Consider the following 16,415-nt stretch of genomic DNA (forward strand, 5'->3'; position numbering starts at 1 on the left):
GGCCCCCTGTTGATCGTGCACCTTTGAACCTTCTATTCGTATCAGCAGAGATTCCCTAAAGAAAGGAAGTGTTTTTGCGCCCCAACCCTGTGGGGCAACATCTCCCCGAGTATCCCCTGTGGCGTCAAACAGCTCATAACCAAGTGACTTAAATTGAAAGGACTAATTCAGGACAATATTGTGTACCAACATGGACGAAAACCCAATTTTCACCTTTTCGATACTTCCACTGTCCACAGACTCTATATATAAGATGTCAGTGGACGTTATCAACGAAAGATTAGGTAATTCTTTAACCAGGGCTAAAATATATTGGGGGTCATTCCGAGGTTGGAGGTAAGGAATTACCGGCACCAGTAAGGGTCCCAATGCCGGTAATCCCTTACCTCCGTATTCCAAGGTCCCTTTGCGGGTCCTTCCTTACCTCCTGCTTTTAGCAGGAGTAAAGTACGGGACCCGCAAAGGTACTTCGGAGGTAATTACGGTACCGTAATTTACTGTGCCGTAATTACCTCCTTCCCCATTCCCATTGAGCCCTATGGGGCAGAAATGGGAATGGGGAAGGACAAAAGGGGAATGGGAAATTACCGGTCCCTCCAACCCTGGAATGGACCGGTAATTACTCCAATCCGCCGGATTTGGGGCGGTTTCGGAGGCAACCATGGAGCTAATTACTCCATGGTTAGCTCCAAATCCGGAATGAGGCCCAATGTCTATTCAAAGAAAACCACCCTTACAATGTAAACTTGCGCTCCATCATCAAGCCATGGGCATCTAATCCCCAATCAGGCTTTGCGCTGGGTGCAGGTGTTAAACCGGCTGGCTTGCTTGCACTATCCAGCAGTTTTGGTAAGACAAAGGGTCCCTTCGGGCATCTCTGCTCTGATTTCAGATTTAAGTTTTGGCTCTCAGAGCTTTCTGAAGATGGCATTTTATTAAACGTCTTACACTTTTCCTCCATAGTTTGGAAAATCTGGAACACTTCACAAAGAGTTCATTTTAGCTTTTCTCCTTCTCTGTGCTCTTGATAGGTAATTTGATGAAGCAAACACCATGTCTGGATAGAGAGAGCTCTTGCACAAAGCTTCAGCGCTATTTAATAATCTCACTCCATAGATTTTTAAGCAGTGCTTTAAGTTGCTTTGTCAGATTCTAGCATAGCCAGGGTAGATAAACAAAAGGTGTTGTAGGGATTCATAAACATTTTCAGGAAAAAAGGACAGTAATCACACCCTGTTTTGTAACATTGGTTTGTTAAAGGTGCTAGCGGTAGGATGTTCAATCACATATTCCTAGTTTGAGAAAAGGGTGATTTAATATCCAGTCGATAGCTCTCGCATTTGGGAGGTGATTTTTCCATCAAATAAGGCCAACCAATGGCCTAGTGGCTTGAGCCCATTTACTGTAGCTCTTTTTGATGATCACTCTGTCGTTCACCTGCATTTTTCTGGGACTGAGGCAGAAGTCGAGTTGATGAAATTAAGTCCTAATGTAAGCGAGGCATGGGAGTCTGTCAGCCCTAAACAACTCAGTAGGCATAACAAAGCCTCCCTATAGCTCCTCAGCTTGGGACTGGACCAAGTCTTCGACCAATATAGCAGCGGCTACAGTTCAATTATTTATGCTAACACTCTCGGGAGCTGTAGCCAAACCAGTTCAAGGTAGCAGAGACGAGGGTCTAGGCTTAGTCTCAAGAGGTGGTGAGAATGGGAATCACATATTACACTTAGACAGTATGTATAAAAATACAGTTATTTATTTATGGACAAACAACACTGTTAAAAATGAGTACTAACAGGTAGAAATATCACATAACACTAATAACAGATTACATTTATACAGTCACTGGTTGAGGGCATAATACAAATCAAACCCCTGTAAAAGAAAGTCCAGGTTAGATTATGCACCAATGGTCCACAGAGAGTGATCCCTAACTTCAATTGTCCTACCCTAAAGTTGTCTGGGGCCTTATGCCAGGCATACCTACAGTCAAAGGACAGCAAAGTATCGGGCTCCTCCATCACTTCCTGTTCTTCCAGCCACACTGGAGCCTGGGCGGGCTTCAGGGCTAAAGCCTGGCAAAGGAAAAAGTCACAAAGGACTCAAATCTACTCTAAAGGATAGAAGAAAAGCCCAGAAGGAAGGAATTTACAAATGAAAAATTGTGAAAAAAGAAAACAGGGGCCATTTTAAGAAAATGGTCACCCATGGGTGTTGTACTGCAGCTGGGAAATCAGCCTGCCAGTAACCTGCACAAAGGGTAGTAAAAAGAAACCACTGCCACAAGCCATTTAAGTTAGTCAATTGTAACAACAAGTTACTTGAGGAGTGGGAGAAGGTAACCTCCCAGCACCCCACATAGGGTGGTGTGTGCTGGACCCCCAAAACGAAAACGTATGTAAGATAAAAGTTATCCTACTATTCTTGGAAACTGTAGTTCTCACAATAAAATGTATTTAAACATAAAGAGAAGTCCAGGGGACTCCTCGGTGACACTGCACAAAGGGTGCTGGGTGTCACCAAGCAAAAAGCAGATACCTGTATTCCCATATGGAGGTTACCAAGCTCCATAAACCAGTAGAGAAGAAAACGCCCAGTCAGAGAAAAAGAATTAGTGGTAAAAAGTTCCACTCACTCAGGAGTTTAAAATCAAAAAAGTCCAGAGTCCAGCAAAAGTGCTGGGGGTCTCACAGGTTAAAGGGAATTAGCACAGAAACTGAAAATTCTCCCTAACAACCTGTGCGGGGAGAAGCTGGCGCTTACAACCTGGAGGGACGTGATACCGGATGAGGTGCCGCTGTTAGGTAGAATTGTCATTTCTGCGCTAATTCCCTTCAACCTTAGAGACCCCCAGCTCTTTTGCTGGACTTAGGGCTTGTGATTCTTTCCTCCTGAGTGAGTGGGACCTTTATCTCACTCTCTCAAGTATTTTTCCTGACTAGGATTTTTTTGTTTTACTGCTTTATGGAGTCTGACAAACTCTATAGGCATCTGCTTTTTGCATAGTGACACACAGCACCTTAGGTGCAGTCCCACTCAGAAGTCCCTTGGAATTTTCTCAATGTTTAATTACATTTTCTTGGGTGAACTACAGTTCCCAAGAATAGTAAGCTGATCCCTGTCTTATTCATCTTTTCCTTTGTGGGACCAGCACATACCACCCTATGTGGAGTGCATTATAAGTTGCTCACCGTAGTGACTAACGTACTCTTAGTCCATAGTCCCCTTCATGATGCAGCTGTACAGGACACAGTCCCTGGAAACGTGGTCTGGTGACGAAAGAACAGACACTGGATGGGAAGATGCAGCAGCAGTCGACATAAAAGGCTCCTAACAAAGGAACCTTCGGTGCTTCTTGTGGCTCTGTGGATTTGGCACCCTTTTACAGGTACCAACAAGAACGGATGTCACTGGTCAGATTCTCTTCACTAATCTGGTCCTGCACTTTGGTGAGAAGCCTTCATGGATTCGAATCATGTCTCTGGAGTCAGGATCAGGGTCCCCTGGTATCAGGAGTTGGCAGCACTGGAAGGTCGCAGCACGTCATGGGATGGCTCGTTATGCAGGTCGTCTCAAGACTAGTGAGTCTCACCAGCCTCTGGGTAGGGGTCGTTGTCTTTGGGACCCCTAGGTCACTTAGAAGGAAGGGTCAGAACAGGCTCTGGTTACACAGCAGGCATCTCTGGTCGCTGGAATCCGTTACTGCTGTCTTTTAATCATCTTCCGCTTCGGATTCAGCTCCAGTTGTCGACTTGTCTTCAGCTTCCAGAATCGGACTTTCATCCAGGAAAATCTGCAAATTCTCCTTGCAGTTTACAGAAAGGAGCAGTGGCTGTCCAATCAGGACAGCCAGCTCCCCAGTAGGACTTGGTTCCTTTCAGGTACACCAGAAGGCAGAGGACTGTAGAGTTTTTGACTCCTCCCTCACTTCTTGCCTTCACAGACACTCTGGAGCCTTGGCGGTAAACACAAAGGGTTCTGTAAGGAACTCATGGTGACAACAATAAAGACAGACACAAGTGATCACAGTGCAAGGGCTTTACTTAAACTGTATATGCGTGTTGGAAAAATGTCTAATCTAAACCTAATTCTAAGATGGAAGCAAGCTACGTCCATCAAATAATAATAAGGTAGTCGTAGTGGTGTCTTGTCAAAATAAAAGGGCCTATACTAAGAAAACCCTTTTGCCAATCCTTACGCTAAATACAAACAGAGTGTGGGATAGAGTTCATAGGAAAGAAAGAAGCGTTCACAAATAAGGATGCGGTAGTCGGGGCACCCTTCCCCACATTTTGAGTACGGGACAAGACGGGACTCCTGAGAACAGCACAAGCTAACAGATCTGCTCGCAACTATAAGGGCCTTCGGTGGTTAAGTCTCTTTTATACAAAAAGTCTCTTGCCTCCGAGGATCTGATGTGTTCCAAAATAATAAACAAAAGTTCCTTTCTGCTTGCACGTTGGGTGATGTCTTTCCATCCCTGGATCCCCCTCTTCCGGGCTCAGACCCTTCTCGACGGTTAGCCTCCCTCTGTCTGGTTCACTAAGGCTTTTGACACAATCTACTCTGTGACATTCATGAACCTTAATGTCTTAGTTCACTGTGGACAACCCTCTGCCAGGTTAAGTCTTGTCAACACACTGTACAATGGGACTTCAGACTTTGCCCCCTGTTAATTGGCATCCCTCCATCGGGTTCACTCTTGACAATTTTTACAATTCACACAGTTCTTTGAACAGTTGTTACGATGCAGGATTCACTTCCCTTAGCTTTACCTTCATTTGTTGGTCAAAGACATTCAACTGTACGGAGGATTTTACTAGATCCCCGTTTGACCACTTTGACCCACTTCTCACGCCGTTCCCAAGACCTTCTGGTAACGGTAGTTTCAACCATAGGGTATTTCCCAGAGTTTCTCAAGTGAACACCCACATGGTGTCTGACTCCTCTGTAGCCAATTTTCCCCTCTTGTATTAAACAAACAGTTCTTTGTACTTTCTTCAATTAGCCGTTTTGCTACATTTGTTCAAACACAGTTTGGTTTCCCTTTGGCTGTCCACTCGACACGTGTCCCTGGCTGTGAGGAACCAGTGTGGCAAGAGTCTCCCCTTGGCTTGGTTATCAGCGGAGGAGGGCCTTGTGTACCGTTGACATCTGCTGCAACACACACTGGCTATTGTTCGCAGTCTTGTGATTCCTTCTGTGGAGGTTTTATGGGCCTGGCTCGGAAAGGGCAAGGTTGCTTCTCTCCTGGTCATGCTCTCTGTTTGCATCATTTTTCTCTTCCTCTTGAACTGCCGTGCTGAGTTAGCTCTCTCGTTGTGCGGTCTGCCTTGCTCGTATTGTGCTCTTGTACTCCACCTTTTATCCCTTTGGGGAAGGGAAAGGGCCATCAGGTCAACATGCTTCTGGTCAATTACCTGACTTTGCCTGACCCTGCCGTTGGGACATGTCAAGTAAATGCTGTTGGTGTTTGTCCATCGTCTTTCACGATGTATGAAAGTATTTGTGTCAGAAAAAGGGGCGGGAGGGGGTAGAATGGTCAAGTATCCTACGGGGTAGGATGGGGAAAATGTTCAAGAAGGGGGATACCTAGTCTCACCCGTCAGTGTCCCACTTCCACTCCTCGAGGACCCCCCATCCAGGTGATCCTCCCTCACTGGTCCACCCCCAGGAACTTGATCCAATAGTGATGGCTGTGTCCTGGCCACCCAGGGACTAGTCAAGGAGACACCTTCAGGTTTCTCACAGTTCCCGCCGAAGACAAAACTTCAACCAGGACTTCCCACACCTCGGACGGTAGAAGAAGACCCAATAATGGACAAGCAAATTCAAAATGGGGAAAAAATAAAGATGCCACGATTCTAGCAGAATGGTGACCCTTCTGTGCATTACCACATTACGGTTGGTTTGACAGCCTGTGTATAATATTAACTAAACAGTCATTAAAATATATCCACTGCCATCAGCCGTTACAGTTAGCTTGCCACAGTAACAAATATGTTACTAGGTCAGTGAGAAAGGGAATACCATGTATATCCCCAGCACTCCACATAAGGCAAGGTGGGCTGGTCTCACATATAACGGGATGGAAATCCCTCAATACCCTTGGGAACAGTAGTTCATCCACAGCACATTAAGAGAAAATAATAAAGGGAAGCCCAAAGGGCAACCCAGCAACACTGTACAAAACGGCTGTATGCTGCCATAGGAAAAAGCATTAAGCCCAAAGGTTATAGGGAACTATATATTCAAACATGTACTGTGGCAGAGTAAAAGAAATGGTGAGAAGGGAAAAAGATTCCCACTCACCCAGGAACATGGGAAAATAATCACCAAGTCCAGCAAAAAAGTTCTGGGGTTTCTAACAGGTGAGGAAGATTTAACATAGAAATGAAAATGTTCCCTAACACTGCCAGTCCCTCAGGGATGTCGGTCCCCTAGCTGCAGGAGGAGCCATGCAGGGCCAAGCTGGTGTGCTCTAGGGAGTAAGTAAGGAGCAGTGGCAGTATGCAGCCCGGCTGGCCGCAATGTACCAGAATAAGCGAAGGATGACTTGGTCCTCCCGGTTGCTGAAGAAAGATGAGACTGCAGAAGGCAGCAGCACTTCACCTTTGGCTGTTTAATTCAAGACAGATGTCACAGCATACCGTCTCATCTTCCTCTGGTGAGTCTTCTCTGGGTGCTTGTCGAGGCGCTGCCTGACATTTTGTGAAGCCTGGGCCTTTCTCCTGCTATCTAGGAATCTCAAGTCTAGGTGAATTCTATCATTGCCTGACATCATTGAATTCTACACCCTCAGGTTACCCAGGAACTCCCAGCAATCACCAAAAGCTGGTTACTATAACCAGATCACTGCCCAAGTTAACCAGGAACCCGTAGTTGACCTCCCAAACCCAACTGCACCACCACTTCCAATGCATAGTACCCCGCCTAGACAGTCCACCCGTAGATAGAGGAACACCTGTACCTAGCCCACTACGTGGACAGCCACTTTCCGACGGCATCCTCCTACCGCAACACAAGGGAATAAGACATGCATTACTTACCGTAATAGCATTTCTGATGATTGTATCTGCTTAGATTCACATGCTGTGCATATGGTCCGACATCCAGCGGTAACCGCAGAGTATTGCATCTTGTCTTTCTGGGACCAAAAGGGTGCGTCGGCATAGGCGTGTCTGTAACACTATCCCTATTGTGACGTGTAGTGTACCCAAAATCCCTCACGCGCCTAGGTCCCTCTGATTGTATTTTTTCTGCCATGAGGGAGCACACGGCTATTGTGAGTGAGTACATGAAGAAGAGAGAAGTAGTAAGACGTCTATGTTCCTTACACCCCGAGCAGGCAGGCAGAGAGGGCGCATGTGAATCTAAGCAGATACAATCATCAGAAATGCTATTACGATAAGTAATGCATGTCTTCTGATGCTTGTTAATCTGCTTAGAATCAAATGCTGTGCATAGACTAGCAAGCAGCATCTGGAGTTGGAGGTGGGTTGTGAGAAGGAACAGTAGAGAAAAGATCTCTTAGTACTGCTTGTCCCACCTGAGAATCAGGGTGCCACCAGTATCATGGGAACTGGTTCCTAGTGCATCTTGTCCACTATCTTGTTGAGAAGGGGAGTCGGGGGAAAAGTGTACACAAATTTCCCTCTCCATGTTATCCAGAGATCGTTCCCCTTGCAGTGGTTCTGGGGGTACCTGGAGGTTTAGTCTTGGCATTGGGCGTTCTCGAACAGATCGATCTCTGGGAAGCCCCATTCTGCGAAGACGTTGGACACAATGTCTTTGTGCAGACGCCTTTCGTATTCTATGGGCAGAGGGAAATCTCTTCTGAGCACGTCTGCCAGAAGATTCAGTTCCCCTGGAACATGTTGGGCCAACAGAAACCTCTTGTGTTTGGGAGCCCATATCCAAATGTTTTGGGACAGCTTGGATAGCCCTGGAGAGTGAGTGCCCCCTGTTTGTTCAGGTAATACATGACTGTAGTGCTGTCTGTTAGAATCAGTTTATATGGTTGGACGCTACTTGTGGGGACCACACTCCATGCGCTGTCTGCTGAAGCAGGTGAGCCCCCCCACCCCGTGAGAGATGTGTCTGTCATGAGAGTGGCTTCCACTGTAGGGGTGGTGAAGTTGTTCCCCTTCAGAAGGTTTTCCCTTGACCACCACTGCACAGAGAGAACGGGGGCTGGCGAGACAACTACCAGATCTTCCCATTGTTCGCTGGCCTGACACCACTGGCTGTTGAGCCACTCTTGCATGGGACGCATGCGCAGCCGCGCATGGGAAACCAAGTATATGCCTGACGCCATCATCCCTAGCAAACGCATGGCTTTGCGCACTGTCAACTCCCGACTGGCTACATATTGAGGGATCTGAAAAAGCATGTTCTGAACGCTCTCGTTGGAGGGGAAGACGAGGCCGTCTTTCTTTCGGATTAGAGCCCCCAGAAATTGTTTTACTTGACTGGGGACTAGACTGGATTTTTTCTCGTTGATGGAGAATCCCAGCCTGAACAGAAGGTCTACGGTCCTTTAGGTGTTCAAAAACATGTGTCGTACGAGCCCCCTGTTATGAGCCAGTCGTCGAGGTAAGGGTAAACCGGGACAGAATGTCTGTGCAGGTGTGCTGCTGCTACTGCCAGTACCTTGGTAAACACCCTTGGCGCCGAGGCGATGCCGAAGGGGAGTACTTTGAATTGGTAATGCCTGTCCTCTATCATGAACCTTAGATACTTCCTGTGTGCTGGCAACATTGAAATATGAAAGTATGCATCTTTCATGTCCAATGTTGCAATGCAGTCCCCCTGTTTCAACAGTAGGATCAGCTCCTGTAGTGTTACCATTCGAAACTTTTGAGATTTTATGAACCTGTTCGCTGGGCTCAGGTCTAGAACAGGGCGCATGGTCAGGTCCTTTTTGGGTACAAGGAAGTACACTGGATAAATACCCTTGTTTACCTGAAGAACAGAGACGGCCTCTATGACATCCTTTCCCAGCAGCGCTTCCACCTCTTGATTCAAATGTTAAATGTTAAAGGTATTTGTACCGCGCAATGTCACCAACGGAATTGGTCCCCAGGCGCTCTGGCGGATCTGTAAACGATAAGGTGGGATGGGTTAGTAAGGTGAAGAGGGAGTAGGATAGTGAGAGGAGTGGTGTTCTGTTGGCAGCTTCAGCTCGGTATACACCAGATACTGAGCTTTGGTGCAGGTATTGGATCGGTGTCAGTCCGCATGTACTGTTGCTCCGGCTTATGTGTTGTTGCAGTGTTGTGAGTGAGATAAGTATGAAGAGTTTGAGGTTATATTGGTTAGTGGGTTACCTGACCTTTAGCATGCTAACATTCACAGTTTTCTCTGAGTGTGGCATTAGTTTGCCTTCACAGTCTTATCTAGAAGCGGTGCAGGCCAATCTTCAGAGTTCTATCTAGGTGTGGGCATGCTAACAATCACAATCTTATCTAGGAGCGGTACGGGCTGGTCACTCAGGATCTCCAGCTGGTGCAGTGAGAGGCGCTGTGAGTGCGGTGTTCTGAATTGTGGAGGTTGGGCAAATTCAACGCAGTACCCGTGGGCGCCTGTCTTTATGACCCACTGGTCTGAAGTTATCCCCTCCCATGCCGTGAGGAAAGATGTTAAGCGCCCCCCGACCGGGGTGACATGGGAGGGGACCTGGATCTGATGGTCATTTTTGACAAGAGGCTGCGGATCCTCTAGGATTGGGGCCTCTTCTGGCTTTGCCCCGTCGCTGACCCCTTGGTGGGTAGTATGCAGGGCTTCCTGATGTTTGTCCAGCATTAAAGTTTGCTGTGCCATAGTTGTTCTGACTTGCACGGGACTGCCCTCGAAAGGACCGACAAGCATTACCTCCTCTCTGGGGGGGAAGGTCTTTGAGTAATTTGTTGCAGGGACCTAAGAGTCTTATGCTCTTTTTTGGCTGTTTCTAGGGCCTCATCGACAGCCTTTCCGAAGAGGGTAGTTTCTTCAATGGATTTATTGATGATAGCGGCCTGTGTCTCAGGCTTAAACCCTGAGGTACAAAGCCAAGCGTGCCTTTTAAGTAAGGTTCCCTGTGCCAGTGAGCTGCCTGCTGTTTCAGCCGTGTCCAGAGTGTTCTTTATCACATTCTGGTTCACTTGCCTGCCTTCGGCCACAATAGTGAGAAGCTTGGACCTGATGGGCTCTGGGACCTCCTGGAGAACTTCCTGTACTAGGTTCCATTGAGCGTCAGTATAACTCGCCAGCAGCGTAGTGTTATTCGCTATGCGCATGGTATATACTCCTGCCCGTTTCCAGGTGGTAGTCACTACCAGGGATCGGGGGTGGCATGCCCTTTAATGTATTGAGGGTCCGAAGGAACTGGCCGAAAGAACTTTTTTACTCTTGGGTTCACTGCCCGGGTTTGAGCTGGTGACACCAGGGAGGGGGCCAATCTTCTCTTAAAAGAATTAAGGAGGGGAATGGCCTGGCTAGAGGGGAGTTTCTCCTTAAGAATATCTCCTACAAAGTCCTGCTCAGGCACCGCCTCTCGAGTAGTGATTTGAAAGTGATCTGCTGCCTTCCTTAACATGGCATTGAAGGCCATTTGGTCGTCTACAGGTGAGGCCTGGCGAGCCGGGTTGGACAGAGGAGAATCCAGGCACAGAACATCAGTGTCCTGATCTTGTTGGGGGAGCGTCCATGGGTCTGTCCCCACTTGGTGTGTTTCGTCCCAATTGTCTGTGGCATCCGCCTGGTCCTTATTGTAGCCCTGCAGGAAGGAAGGTTCTTCATCTTCACTGTAAATGTCCTGATAAGTATCCATTTGAATGATGTCTCCATGATGGACGGGGATTGAGGGCTGATCCTCTTGTAACTGTGAGGCAGATTTAAGATTAGGCTCTCCACGAGATCTTTTCGGGGGAAGGATGTTCAGAAAAATAAATAATTTTCTTAAGATGATCCATGCACCCTTCAAATTTCTCCCTTGTCCACTTAGAGGAACTGGAAGGGCCTATGGGTGGAAAAACATTGTCTTCCACCCCTTGACGTCGAAATGTGTCACTCAGGGTGTTGTAAAGAGGATCTTGACTGTCCTCGTAGTTATCAGAGAATCATGGCACCATGGCATATCTATAGATTTGTCTGCGGCCTGCCCCATGTTTTTCGACGGAATAGGTATAAGCCCAAACGCCGAAGTAATTCTAGCGATACTGTGTTCGATTTCCGCCGACTCGGCGTGAGATAGTGATTCCGAAGGTCTATTGGTAGATTTACCGCCTAACGTGCCGTTAGAGGGCCTAGCGATAGGTTTTTCGCCTTGAGGCCTAGTCGTAGTTTTTGAGCCTACTGGGGCTTTCGGGACCGTTGGTGCGTCGAAATTCTGCACTTCGACGTGTAAACTTGATTTAGGGGTAGCGCCCTTGTTTGTTTTGGGGTGCCCAGTCGTCAAACGCTGATGCGGACAAGGCTTTGGATCTGAACGATCCGAGGAATCCGCCGATATTTTCGACGGTCCTGCTGGCGCTTTCACCTTTTTCAACGTACCCGTCGAAATAGGTAGAGGGGTTGTGTGTTTAGTGTAATGTCTTTGTACGCCCCTGTCACCGGGTTTTGTCCCTGAAGAGAGACCAGAGTCAGGCCTTGAAGGGTCGGTACGGGCACGGCAGACCTAGAAATGTCCGCCTCGAGGTCTATCACATCCGCAATGGATGTTTGGTCATCGGAGGTGCCCCGTTACTTTCGACGAGTGTGGCGGTGGGGGGTGGAGAGTTCCGCCCGCGACATTCCGTACGCGGCCCACCACTTTACACGGCGCTCCTTAAGGGTTTCAGGCCGAAGGAGTTTACAAGCCGCACACCGCTTCTCGTCGTAATCTAAGGGGAGACAGGAGTTGTGCTAGTCCTTCCACAGGTATCTGACTCTACACTTAGGGCAGAACCTAAAAGGCGTCCTTTTCATAGCAAAAGGGAAAGGTGACCAGACCTACAGGTTAAAGAGGGGGAAAGAGGAAAGACATAACGTAAATACCCCGACCCCACTCTCCCTACTGTAAAGGCCTGCCAGAGGGCCCGGCCACGTGGATGTTTCAGCCGCCGGATCTTAGGCACCGAAATCCACTGCCGTAGACAAGTCCCCCTTAGTCTTCGTCAAAGTTGTTCTTGCCATCGAAATGACTTAAGGGGAAATAACCGACAAGTCGGTTTAGGATAAACAATGTCTCTTATGTAGGAGCTCCGCTATAGGGCGTCCAGTTATCTGGGCAGAAAAAACAATCTGAGGGACCTCGGCACGTGAGGGATTTTTGGTACACTACACGTCACGATAGGGATAGTGTTACAGACACGCATATGCTGACGTCCCCTTTCGGACCATATGCACAGCATGTGATTCTAAGCAGATTAGCAAGCATCAGAAACCTCAATATTATCCAAAAGCAAGGCCCTACAGGTGGGCTACTGCCCCTGTAAGCTCAAATACCGAAACCATCCTACTACCAAGGACACAAAATGCCCCGACACAAAATTGGACGCCGCCAAAGAGAATCGGAACAAGCATCAACCCGAACGGATTCACACCCTCACCCTCCTCCAATAGAGGCTGTCATGAATACAGAACGCGCCTCAACAAACATTAAAACCAACAGAACAAACATCATAAGAGAAAAATCCATAAACCTTACACTGTAACAACCGCAGAACCTCGACAGTTAAACGCCACCGACATGTCCAGACAGGCTGAAACCAATTGGAACCATGCAAAAAAAGAAGAGAGGACCCTAGAAGAGAGAGGTACGATTCCAATGCCCTTACTCCATATACCACAAAAACACAAAGGCACCGCCAACAACCACCTCAAATCACAAAAGATGATGATGAAGCTGTATAATTCATCAACCCAACTATCAATCTAACAGATCGCCTCAACGACGAAGCAGCCTCCACGGAACCCCAACCAATCTGCGACAACAACACAAAAGCACTCCAACTGAACATCCGCAAGTCAAAACAAGGATCAATAAACAAACCTAACCATATCAAAAAGATCCACTGCAATCTAATCAATGCTAGGTCAATGTCCAAACATGCCACTGAGATCTATGACCTCCTCTGCGACGGAGGTATCGACATTCCCAACCAAAACATGGCTAGACGACAATTACAAAATCACACTCCATAACTGCCTCCCGAAAACTTCAGGTGCGCACAAGCAAACAGGAAAAAAGAAAGAGGAGGAGGACTGGCAATAGCATACAAGGAACACCTGAAAATGAAAACAGAAGACCCAATAAGCATCGAAAACTGTGAATCACTAATCGTTCACCTATCAACAAATCCCAACACAAACCTCAAACTCATCCTGGTGTACAAACCACTGACATACGATGCAACCTTCATGGACGCCTTCACGGAAGAAATCACCAACATAGCCATTGAACAGGAGCACCTGATAATCCTTGGTGACTTCAAAATCTGGTTTGATGAAGAAACCACAAACACACAAAAATAACTAGCCAAACACCTGAAAACAGTGAAATTACATTAACTAGTCAAAGGAGCAACTCACGCGGTGGTTCATACACTTGACGCAATCTTCCCCAACAAAAACCTCATTACCACAGCGCCACCAATGAAAAGAAACTGGAGGACCATCAAAAATAGCAACCTAATTGAACTACTGGAAACCAACAAACCACCGGCAACAAGAATGGATGAAGCTGACCTGGACAGAAAAACAGAACTACTTCACAAGTGGATCACCACAACAATTGACGAGATCTCCAAGGAAAAACCTTTTACCCCATCGCGCAAAAGAGCGACAGCAAAATGGTTTACCCTGCTTCTCAGCACCATGAAAAGGAAAAACGGGAAGCTTGAACTCGAATGTAGGAATAATAACGCCCGGGCCAAAACATTCCAATTCCAACAACAAATCCACTCATACAAAAAGGAAATCCAAAAGGCCAAAAGAAATACTTCGACAACAGAATCACCAAAGCTCCCAACACCCAAAAATAATTGTTTAAAATCATAAACAAAATAAGAAACCGCCCTGGCTGCAACAACTAACTGATCTCTTCGCTGAAACTATGCAATAACCTTGCATACCACTTCAAAAACAAAATTAGCACCATCCACCATATCATACAAAGCAGACCAAGCAATCTGAACATGCACCCCGCCCACCCAGCTGAGGATCGGCAGAATAAACTCTGAAGCTTACCCCCAAATATCAGCTGAGACATTTGTCAAGCTTGTAAACAACAGCAACAAAGCAGGCTCCCCCATGGATCCCTGCCCTAGACATACACAAATCAATCTTCACACAAAGAACACCCATGGAATACTACAAAAACGTGTTCAACCAATCAATGTCAATAGGGAAAGAACCACAATCTATCAAATCAGCATACATCAAGCCGCTCCTCAAGGACACGTCAGGAAATGTGGAGGACCTCTCCAACTACAGACCCATTTCCAACATCCTGTACCCAGCGAAAGTACTCGAAACATACATCTATAGAATAAGTCAAGAATTTATAGAAGAACACCTACTGCTCGATCAAGCACAAGTAGGCTTCAGACAGATGAGAGGAACGGTAACAGCACTGCTTTTGATCTGGGATGATCTAATGGCGAATGCAGACTCAGACAAAAGCACACCTCTAATACTTCTGGGTTTCTCTGCAGCATTTGACACAATCAACCACATCATCCTCATTGGAAGATTGGAAGAAATAGGAATCACCGACCTAGCCCAACTATGGATTAAATCCTTCCTAACAAGCAGAACAGAAACCATATGGATCAAAACTTTCAAATCTACCTCAAAGGAATCCACCTCTGGAGTACCGCAAGGATCATCTTTCTCCCCACTGCTTTTTAACATATACCTGGCTCCACTAATCAAACTCATTAAAAGACAGAGCCTCACATGCCACAACTACCCTGATGAAACACAAATAGTCTACAAAATACAAGACACAGGGAGGAAACTCAACGCTGGATGACTGCCTACAAGGACTCTACAGCTGGATGAACTCAAATGACCTCAAACTCAATCCGGGCAAAACAGAAATAATGATTGTATCCAAAAGCAGAGAAAAAAAATCACTACATCCCATAACACTGGAGCCACAAGTAAACGCTATAATCAAGAAATGTTTCTTTCTACTACACGAAGTAAAAAGGATCCTACCTTTTTTCTCTTTCTCCTACAAAACACTCACCATAATCGCACTCATCATGTCGAGGGTAGAATATGCCAAAAGCCTATACCTAGGAATGCCAGAATGACTGTTAAAAGAAATGCTTAGAACCAAAACCATACAACAAAAGAACATTTGGGGGATCATCTTTCTCTCACCTGGCACCAATAACCTGGAATGAGCTACCTAAAAAAAAAAAAGGAAACGCAAGGGATCATCTTCAATTCCGAAAACTGCTGAAAATGTGTCTCTTTGCTCCAGAACAAGAGGGAAACGAGTAGGAAGCATATATGCAGCGGGAAACAAGAATCACAGAGAGGGAATCTTCCCTAACCGGAGGGCAGGGGGAGGATGCCATTACCACATACCGCTAAACCAAATATGAAACATAGGTAGGCTAGGACCTCACATTGGAATGGGCAAGGAGGGACCAGGAGGGTATGAGGAGGACTCCATGTCCACATACCACTAGTCCACAGAGTGTCACACCACCACCGCTTACCTGGGTGAGGAGGCGGCGTCGCCAGTAACTGTGGGTCCCATCATGGAGGGTTTACCCTCATTGGCGCCTGTGGCGACCACATTTACTCGCGGCCTCCGTCTCCCTTGGAGCATCCATGTTTGCGGGTCTACACATGCGCGGGCGGCTGTGTCCTGCCTTCCGCGAATGCGATGTCTGCCTGGCTCTGGATCAACGCAGGCTTGCGCTGCAAGCCTCACTTGTGTCCCGGTTCCATATTAGGGCCCCGCCAACATAAACAAACTGCATTTTGTTTCCTGATTGTTGCACACTCTTCTCCTTGTTCTCTGTTCCTGTCCCTGCCTGTTCCTTGGTTCCCCTGCCTCAATCCTGGTCCATTGCACCTGGGGTTGGTGTTCCTTCTTGGCCCCTGTCCTGGGTTTCTTTGGAAGGGGTCCTTCCTCGGTCAGGCTTCTCTTCCCCCTTCCCTTGTTCCTTGTTTTCTCCTCCTTTTGGCTTCCCTTGGCATCCTATCCTGGTTCTCAGATCCTTTCTCCTCGCTCTGGATCTCAGTTCCTTGATTCGCTTTAGGTCCTATGTCATTGCCTAGTCTCAATTCTCTGTCTGGGTACCTTACCACCGAAGAACAACATCTGCTTACAGAGTACAACGCTAAGCCTCCTGAGACCAGCACCCTGCCTTTGGACTCATGTGCACTACATCTACTGGACATCAGTTGGCCTTCTCTGCCAGTGCTTGCAC

The 16,415-nt window shown here is 47.1% G+C and overlaps 1 protein-coding gene across 3 annotated transcripts in view; it reads right to left on the bottom strand.

The window, feature by feature from the left end:
• Positions 1-16,415, bottom strand: part of BAHCC1 (BAH domain and coiled-coil containing 1) — a 683,113-nt gene that overhangs the window by 210,538 nt on the left and 456,160 nt on the right. The window lies entirely within an intron of this gene.

Source organism: Ambystoma mexicanum, chromosome 3q (assembly GCF_040938575.1).
Source record: "Ambystoma mexicanum isolate Mex_15411 chromosome 3q, UKY_AmexF1_1, whole genome shotgun sequence".
NCBI lineage: Eukaryota > Metazoa > Chordata > Amphibia > Caudata > Ambystomatidae > Ambystoma > Ambystoma mexicanum.